This window comes from Anomaloglossus baeobatrachus, chromosome 9, assembly GCF_048569485.1.
Source record: "Anomaloglossus baeobatrachus isolate aAnoBae1 chromosome 9, aAnoBae1.hap1, whole genome shotgun sequence".
NCBI lineage: Eukaryota > Metazoa > Chordata > Amphibia > Anura > Aromobatidae > Anomaloglossus > Anomaloglossus baeobatrachus.
This window is the reverse complement of record NC_134361.1, coordinates 58,374,727-58,384,903: the sequence shown is the minus strand read 5'-3', so window position 1 is coordinate 58,384,903 and position 10,177 is coordinate 58,374,727.

The following is a 10,177-nucleotide window of genomic DNA, read 5'->3' as shown; positions in this document are numbered from 1 at the left end:
CCCACCCCTCCTCAGCACTGGCCCACCCCTCCTCAGTGCCGACCCTTCTCAGTCCTGGCTCGACCCTCCTCAGTGCTGGCCCCCCCACCGCAGCTGTGGTCCGATTGCAAGATCGGACCTCAGTCACATTGACATTCACATGACACTCGGCTCCTGCTGTGCTGCCAGCGTTGAGCCAAGTGTCATGCAAGGATCGCAGTAGTCCCCTGTGTGGCCTCAGCCTTACGGAGCAGACGGTGTCACCGTGTGCTCTGTCGTGCACCATTTTCGGGGGTATACGCTTTCTGCAGGCGGACACCCAGACATAATCTGCTATGTCTGGGTGTCCACCTCTGAAGAGCGTATACGCCCGAAAATGATGCACGACACAGCACACGGTGACTCCATGTGCTCCATTATAGTCAATGGCCTTGTCGACGCATGCATCCGAAACCCGTTTTGCCAGGAAGTTTGGATGGAAGCTCTGACGGAACCACTGAACGTAGGTAAAAATGAAATGTGAAAGTGGCCTAATTGTGCTGCACAAAAATATCTTATAAACCATGATATCGCTATATTAAAGATCAGTGGCGTAACTAGAGTTGGATGGGCCCCGGTGCAAAGTTTAGACCTGGGCCCCCCCTCCACATACACAGACACTTGGGGTAAGGCATACCTCCCAACTTTTAAAGAAGGAAAAGAAGGACAAAGTTTGCGGCGCGCGTAGCGCGGCGTGGCAAATTTTTAGGCCACGCCCCCTAACCACACCCATTTCACAGTCACGCCCATATCCACTCCCCATCCACACCCATTCAGCATGGACACGCAGGCAGCCGGCGGGCCTCCAGCATGGACACGCAGGCAGCCGGCGGGCCTCCAGCATGGACACGCAGGCAGCCGGCGGGCCTCCAGCATGGACACGCAGGCAGCCGGCGGGCCTCCAGCATGGACACGCAGGCAGCCGGCGGGCCTCCAGCATGGACACGCAGGCAGCCGGCGGGCCTCCAGCATGGACACGCAGGCAGCCGGCGGGCCTCCAGCATGGACACGCAGGCAGCCGGCGGGCCTCCAGCATGGACACGCAGGGAGCCACAGTGAGGCGGCCGGTCGCCCACACAGTGAGGTGGCCGGTCGCCTTCACAGACAGGCGGCAGGGGGGCGCCCGCACAGACAGGCGGCAGGGGGGCGCCCGCACAGACAGGCGGCAGGGGGGCGCCCGCACAGACAGGCGGCCGGGGGGCGCCCGCACAGACAGGCGGCCGGGGGGCGCCCGCACAGACAGGCGGCCGGGGGGCGCCCGCACAGACAGGCGGCCGGGGGGCGCCCGCACAGACAGGCGGCCGGGGGGCGCCCGCACAGACAGGCGGCCGGGGGGCGCCCGCACAGAAAGGCGGCCGGCCGACCGCACAGACAGGCGGCCGGCCGACCGCACATAGAGGCTCCGGCCGGGGGTGAGGGGGGGGGAGGGAGGGAAATCAGCGCTGGGGAGATTTTACTGTACCAGCAGCAGCACAGGCAGCGCTCCTCTCTGTTATGCCACGTCTACTGGGATGGTAGGAGGGAAAAGCAGGGAGGCGGAGAGAGAGTGGGTGGGCGGAGCCCGGGAGCCGGCCGTCCCGATCGTGGCAACGGGACAAACAACGTAAAGCGTGAAAGTCCCGCTGTATCCGGGACGGTTGGGAGGTATGGGGTAAGGGATAATGACACTGACACTCGGGGTACAGGATAATGACGCTGACACTTGGCTCTCACCCATAGCACCCTGAAATCCCTCTATCAGCACCCAGCTTTCCTATGTTCTGATATTTATCTTGTCCTCAGCACCCAGCTTTCCCATATCAGAGCATGAGAAAGCTGGGTGCTGAGAGATGTATATCAGAACATGGGAAAGCTGGGTGCTGAGAGATGTATATCAGAACATGGGAAAGCTGGGTGCTGAGAGATGTATATCAGAACATGGGAAAGCTGGGTGCTGAGAGATGTATAGCAGAGCATGGGAAAGCTGGGTACTGAGAGATGTACAGCAGAGCATGGGAAAGCTGGGTGCTGAGAGATGTACAGCAGAGCATGGGAAAGCTGGGTGCTGAGAGATGTATATCAGAGCATGAGAAAGCTGGGTGCTGAGAGATGTATAGCAGAGCATGAGAAAGCTGGGTGCTGAGAGATGTATAGCAGAGCATGGGAAAGCTGGGTGCTGAGAGATGTATATCAGAACATGGGAAAGCTGGGTGCTGAGAGATGTATATCAGAACATGGGAAAGCTGGGTGCTGAGAGATGTATAGCAGAGCATGGGAAAGCTGGGTGCTGAGAGATGTATAGCAGAGCATGGGAAAGTTGGCTGCTGAGGGAAAGAGCCTTTTTCCCTCAGCACAAAACATTTCCATCCCATACTTGTATCTTTGTCCCCCCTGTATAAAGTTCTCAAAATACTATAACAGCCCCCACATAGCCTTCCAAATAATTGTATAAAGGGTCTCACATAACCCTTCATATATTAGAATGCAGATACATAGCCCTCCATATATTATAATGCACCCCCATAATCCTCCATGTATAAAGTAGCCCTTCAATTATAATGCATTTCCCATAGTTCTCCATGTATTAAAATTCACCCCATAGTTCTCCATATATTATACTGCACCACAGTCCTCCATGTTTTATAATGCACTTCCATAGTCCATGTATAAGGTAGCCTCCATAGTCCTCCATATATTATAATGCAGCCCCCATAGTCCTATATGTATTATAACACAACCCCATAAAACTTCAGATGGTATTATGCAGCCCCATACTCCTCCATGTATAATTCACCCCTATATTCCATGTATAAGGTGTCCCTTCATTTTGTATTATACAGCCCCCCCGACCTCCATTTTAATGCAGCCCTATAGACCTCCAGTATAATGCAGCCTCATAGACCTCTATGTATATTACACCTCTATATTCAATGTATAAGGTGTCCTTCATGTTTATTATGCAGCCTCACCAGGCCTCCATATATAATAATGCAGCCAACCTCTCCAGGCCTCCATGTATAATATAGCAGCCAGCCTCCCAGGCCTCCATGTATAATATAGCAGCCAGCCTCCCCAGGCCTCCATGTATAATAATGCAGCCAGCCTCCCCAGGCCTCCATGTATAATAATGCAGCCAGCCTCCCCAGGCCTCCATGTATAATAATGCAGCCAGCCTCCCCAGGCCTCCATGTATAATAATGCAGCCAGCCTCCCCAGGCCTCCATGTATAATAATGCAGCCAGCCTCCCCAGACCTCCATGTATAATAATGCAGCCAGCCTCCCCAGGCCTCCATGTATAATAATGCAGCCAGCCTCCCCAGGCCTCCATGTATAATAATGCTGCCAGCCTCCCCAGGCCTCCATGTACAGTATAATGGAGTCTCCCCAGGCCTCCATGTACAGTATAATGCAGCCTCCCCAGGCCTCCATGCACAGTATCATGCAGCCTCCCCACCCCAGGCCTCCTTGTACAGTATCAGGCAGCCTCCCCACCCCAGGCCTCCATGTACAGTATCAGGCAGCCTCCCCACCCCAGGCCTCCTTGTACAGTATCAGGCAGCCTCCCCACCCCAGGCCTCCATGTACAGTATCATGCAGCCTCCCCACCCCAGGCCTCCATGTACAGTATCAGGCAGCCTCCCCACCCCAGGCCTCCATGTACAGTATCATGCAGCCTCCCCACCCCAGGCCTCCATGTACAGTATCATGCAGCCTCCCCACCCCAGGCCTCCATGTACAGATGCAGCCTCCCCACCCCAGGCCTCCATGCACAGTATAATGCAGCCTCCCCACTCCAGGCCTCTAACCACCGTGTACTCATATATATATAAAAAAAAAAACCAAGTACTCACCGCTCTCCTCCTTCCACTGCTGCTCTGTCCTGACGTCTCCTTGTTCCACTGAAGCTGTACTCCCGAGTCCCTGCTCTCCTCCTTCCACTGCTGCTCGTCCTCCCGGTGCTGCGGTCGGCGGCGTCCTCCCTCCCTGCGCTCTGTGCACTCAGCACAGCAGTCGCACAGGAGTGACGTCACCGCACAGGCACAGGGGCAGAATGATGATGCAGAGCGGCGCCGGCCGCTCTTTGCTTCATTATTACTGTGCGCGGTGACGGGGGATGGGGGCCCCGGTGCCGCCGCTGACATCGGGCAGGAGGGCCCGGTGTCGGGGGCGGCAGCGGATCATATAGTGGGCGCGTGCACTGTGATAGATCAGCGCAGCTTCTCTCTCACTGAGAGGAGCTGGCTGCTGATCTGCCGGGTCCCCGCGGGCCCCAAACCGCCCGGGCCCGGTCGCGATCGCGACCGCTGCGACCGCGGTAGTTACGCCACTGTTAAAGATTGTAGTTTCATAACATGTTGGAGATGAGGGGAGGAGGGGTGAGTGTGAGTGGCAGGTAAAGACAAAGGCGCGTAAGAGGTTGCTCCAATGCTCAGGCACATTTAAACAGATCCTTTGCGACTTGCTTTGTACTATAAGTGCAATGATATTGTGTTCCTAGAGATTTCTTCAATTCTCATATGGATTACCTGCTAATTCAGCCTGACCCTTTACCTTGCTCCTGTTATTTCACTGTGTTCCAGCTGTCTCAACATTTCCACTGACATGCCTCACCAGTCAGTAGAGCCAGGCTCCAGTGCCAGGCTGCCACACCCAGCTCCAGCCATCCTGTTGGTTCCTTTCAGACAGTCCTGCTCGTTCAGCCTGTGTCTGTGTGTCTAGACTCCACTAATAATCTCCAAACCTTTGCAAAAGCAAAAGGTTAACAATGTTTTGAACTTTTGACTTTCAGGCTCCATATCTCACCATCCTCTACAGCTTTGAGCGTGAAACGACCTTCATTTTATAGACAATCATCTTGGCTATCTCATACACAAATCTGACATCCAACTATTTAGCATATAATTAGTTATGCAGATTTTTCTCATGTCATTGTATTGTTGTTGTTTTGCTCCTAAAAATTTAAATTTTTATTTTTAGTATTTTGTAAATCCACCTTTGGCTTTCAACGCTGCCTAAATCCTCCTGGGTATGCTCTCAATCATATTCAAGCAAGACTGGACTGAAATCTGATCCCAGGTCTCTTCTACACATTCCCAATGTTGGTGTATACTGGTTGACCCACTTGGGTAGGTATACAGCTTTTTCTTCAACTCTACCCACAAGTATTCAGTTGGGTTGAGGTCTGGGGACTGTGAGGGCCAATCCGGCTCCTCTACTTCATTGTCATTGAAGCATTTATTCGCCAATCTCGATGTATGCTTCAGGTGGTTGTCCTGCTGGAACACTATGTTGTCCTTTTCATACCCATAGTACTTGAGTGTACGAAGTGACTTGCAGGATACTTACCTATAGCTCAGCATTGAGACAACCATTGATCCTGGTTAAGTATCAAATGCCTTTGGCTGTGAAACATCCCCATATCATCAGGCTTCCTCCACCGAACTTGAGAGTTCCTACAATCTCTCAATCCATAGCCCATTTTCCTTTGTTTTTTCCAAGTCCCATTTCCACCCATCAGAGCCTAGTCTATTAACTTTTGTATCATTGCTCCAAATCACCTGTTTACAATTTTCTACTGTTGTACTTTCTTGCAAACTGAAGACGATGCTTCTTATGACAATATTGAAGTCGAGGCTTCTTCAACTTTTTTCGGGCCACCGTTCCAAACTTCGCAGGATGTCTGTGAACTCATTATTACAAACCATACGAGCCTCCTCCACTTCCTTGTTGCAGCAGAACTGTTAGACCTTGTGATGGGCCGACTTGTTGACTCCAATATTTTCCCTGGACGTCCACCTCTAGACTTTAGACTGGATGTGCTTTATTCCGTACACTTAAGTGGGCTTTACACGCTGTGATGTCGCTAGCGAGATTGCAAGCGATCGTACCCGCCCCCGTCGGTTGTGCGACACGGGCAAATCGCTGCCCGTGCCGCACAACCTTGCTTATCCCCATCACACGCACTTACCTGCCCTGCGACGTCGCTCTGCCCGGCGATCCGCCTCCTTTCTAAGGGGGAGGGTCGTGTGGCGTCACAGTGACGTCACAGCGACGTCACACGGCAGGCGTCCAATAGAAGCGGAGGGGCGGAGATGAGCGGGACGTAAACATCCCGCCAACCTCCTTCCTTCCGCATAGCCGTTGGAGGCAGGTAAGGAGATGTTTGTCGCTCCTGCGGTGTCACACACAGCGATGTGTGCTGCCGCAGGAACGAGGAACAACATCGCTAATGAGAGGTAAATGATTTTTTGTTTTAGGATGACCTCTCCGCGGCAAACGATTTTTGCCGCTTTTGCGATCATTTTAGGTCGCACATAACTGTTGCACGCTACGATATCGTTAATGATGCCGGATGTGCGTCACAAACAATGTGACCCCGACGATAAAACATTAACGATATCGTAGCGTGTAAAGCCCGTTTTACACCTGTCATGGCCTCATATGAAGCAGTTTGGCAATTTTCCTGGCCAAGAGACCGCTATTGATGAACTGGATGATGCTGTTTAAGCTTGTTAATGATCTTAAGGCAGCTGTGACCACTGTCATCAAGAAAACCATTGGTAACACATTAGGCCATAAATGCATAAAATCCTGCAGTGTCCGCAAAGTCCCACTATTCAAGAAGGCCCATATGCAGGCCCATCTGAAGCTTGCCAGTGAACACCTGGATGATTCTAAGAGTGATTGGGAGAAGGTGCTATGGTCAGATGAGACAAAAAAATTGAGCTCTTTGGCCTTAACTCAACTCGCCATGTTTGGAAGAAGAGAAATGCTGCCTATGACCCAAAGAACACCATCCCCACTGTCAAGCATGGAGGTGGAAATATGTTTTTGGGGTGTTTCTCTGCTAAGGGCACAGGACTACTTCACCGCTCAATGGGACAATGGATGAAGCCATGTACCGTAAAATCCTGAGTAACAACCTGATTCCCCTGCCAGGACATTATAAAGGAGTAGTGGCTGGGTCTTCCAGCACGATAATGACCCAAAACATACAGCCAACACAACAAAGGAGTGGCTCAGAAAGAAGCACATTAAGGTGATGGGGTGGCCTAGCCAGTCTCCAGACTTTAATCCCATAGAAAATTTATGGAGGGAGCTGAAGCTCTGAGTTGCCAAGTGACAACCTCAAAGTCTTAATGATTTAGAGATTATCTGCAAAGAGGAGGGACCAAACATCCTCCTGACATGTGCGCAAACCTCATCATCAACTGCAAAAAAAGTCTGACTACTGTGCTTGCCAAAAAGGGTTTTGTCACCAAGTATTAAGTCATGTTTGCCAGAGGGATCAAACACTTATTTCTCTCTACAAAATGCAAAAAAAATGATATCATTTATACAATGTGACTTTCTGGATTTTATTTTGGATATTCTATCTCTCACTGTTAAAATTAACCTACCCTTAAAATTATAGACTGTTCATGTCTTTGTCAGTGGGCAAACTTACAAAATTAGCAAGGGATCAAATAATTATTTCCTTCACTGTGTGTCGCAGGGCCCACATTCGGCCCACCGAAAGATGTTATGTGGAGAACAGATGTGAATAAATTTGAACACTGTTGTGCCGGGATGGGCAGAGCATTGTTCATCATTCTACCCCCATCTTTAAGCCTGCTTTACACGAGTCGATCTATTGTGCGATAGCACGAGCGATCGTACCCACCCCCGTCGTTTTTTGCGTCACGGCCAAATCGCTGCCCGTGGCGCACAAACTCGTTTAACCCCCGTCACACGCACTTACCTTCCGGACGACCTCGCTGTGGGCGACGAAGGTTCACTTCCTGAAGTGGGAGGGACGTTCGGCATCACAGCGACGTCACATGGCAGCCGGCCAATAGAAGCGGAGGGGCGGAGATGAGTGGGATGTAAACATCCCGCCCACCTCCTTCCTTCCATTAAGCCGGCGGGTGCCGTGGGACGCAGGTATGCTGTGTTAATCGTTTCCGTGATGTCACACGGAGCAACGTGTGATGCCACGGAAACGATGAACAACCTGCACCCATGAAAATAAATGAGATTATGAAAGTTAACGACGAGTACATGACTCACGATTTGTGAGCGATACTGCGTTGCTCGGAGGTGTCACACGAGAAGACGTTGTGCGCTATGCCGGATGTGCGTCACGAAAACCGTGACCCCGACGACATATCGCACGATATATCGTCTCGTGTAAAGCCCGCATTAGGGGTACTTTGCACGCTGCAACATCGCTAGCCGATGCTAGCGATGCCAAGCGCAATAGTCTCCGCCCCTGTCGCACATGCGATATCTTGTGATAGCTGTCGTAGCGAACATTATCTTTTTGGCAGCTTCACATGCACTTACCTGCCTTGCTACGTCGCTCTGGCCGGCGACCCTCCTCCTTCCTAATGGGGCGGGTCGTGCGGCGTCACAGCGACGTCACACGGCAGACAGCCAATAGAAGCGGAGGGGCGGAGATGAGCGGGACGTAAACATCCCGCCCACCTCCTTCCTTCCGCATTGGCGGTGGAGGCAGGTAAGGAGATGTTCCTCGCTCCTGCGGCTTCACACACAGCGATGTGTGCTGCCGCAGGAACGAGGAACAACATTGTATCTCCTATTGGTGCGACATTATGAAAATGACCGACGTTACACAGATCACCGATTTACGATGCTTTTGCGATCGTTTATCGGTGCATCTAGGCTTTACACGTTGCGACGTCGTTACCAGTGCCGGATGTGCGTCCCTTTCGATTTGACCCCGACGATATCGCAGTAGCGATGTCGCAACGTGCAAAGTACCCCTTAGGCTATGTGCCCACGCTAGAATGTCCCTGCGGATTTTTTTGCCTGAAAATCCGCGACTTTCGTGGCAAATCCGCACCCGCGGATTTGCCGCGGATTTACCGCGGATTTTTTTTTTTTTTTTTTCCCCCCCATTCAAAGCCAAAAATCCGCACCAAATCTGCACCAAACAATTGACATGCTGCAGATTTTTCCGGATCAAAATCCGCGGCAAATCCGCAGCGGAAAAATCCGCAGCATGGGCACAGCATTTCCAAAATGCCATTGAAATGGCTTGGAAGTGCTGCTGCTGCAGATTTTCGGCAAATCCGCGGTAAATCCGCGGCAAAATCCGCGGTAAATCCGCGGTAAATCCTGTAGCGTGGGCACATAGCCTTAGAGCACAATCTGTGGCTTTCAATAAAAATAAAAGAACCCATGTTTTCCCCTATAGTAACAGTTACAAAATACATTTTAAGCAAATGACACGGAGACAAGAGACATAATAATGATGGTATGAATAAGGCCGCTTTCACACTGCGTTATTACCTGCGTTCACTTGTCCCGTCGGAGCTTCCGTCCAAACTACCCACAAAAGGGGTTTTGGACACATGCCCGACGCGGCCATTGACTATAATGATGCAGACAGAGTCACCGTGTGCTCTGTCATTCACCATTTTTGGGCATACACACGTTCTGCAAGCAGACATCCAGACATAATAGACTGCGTCTGAGTGTCCTTCTCCAGAAAGGGTATACGCCCGAAAATGGTGCCCGACACAGCCCACGATGACTCTGTCTGCTCCATTATAGTCAATGGCCCCGTTAATGCATGCGCCCAAAACCCGTTTTGTGGGGGGGGCTTGGAAGGAGGCTCCGACAGGACCAGTGAACGAAGGTAATAACGCATTGTGAAAGGGCCCTAAGAGGCTACATTAGTCTTACGAAAAATACTCATAAAAAACTGTTTATTAATATATATATATATTTATTTAAATATTTTTGGTGTCCAAAAATAGAAAATGTCAAAAGCACACACAAAAAAACTAAATACAAACAAATAAAAAAAATTAAAAAAAAAGCTGATGAGTATTTTTTTGTAAGACTAAAATGGCACGGAGACATTGAAAGAGTTGTATAAAACTAATGAAAATGATACAGTTGCCCAATCGACCGGTCAGATCTGCTTAGGCGAGTATGAAAACAGCAATATGATTGACTGCTGGTATTCTGAGTTTTTGGCAATACTCCTGTCATAGTCACATTAATTTCAGTATTGCCTTGCCCACTGGGGGATACAGACAGAAAAGGGCCCCTGTGCAAGAACAATATATGGGCCCTTTGCAGCACAAGAGCTCATAAAAATGCAAAACTGCACCTACTTTAGAGGAAGGAATAAGCCCCCCAACCACTTGGGCCCCTGTATGGCTGCAC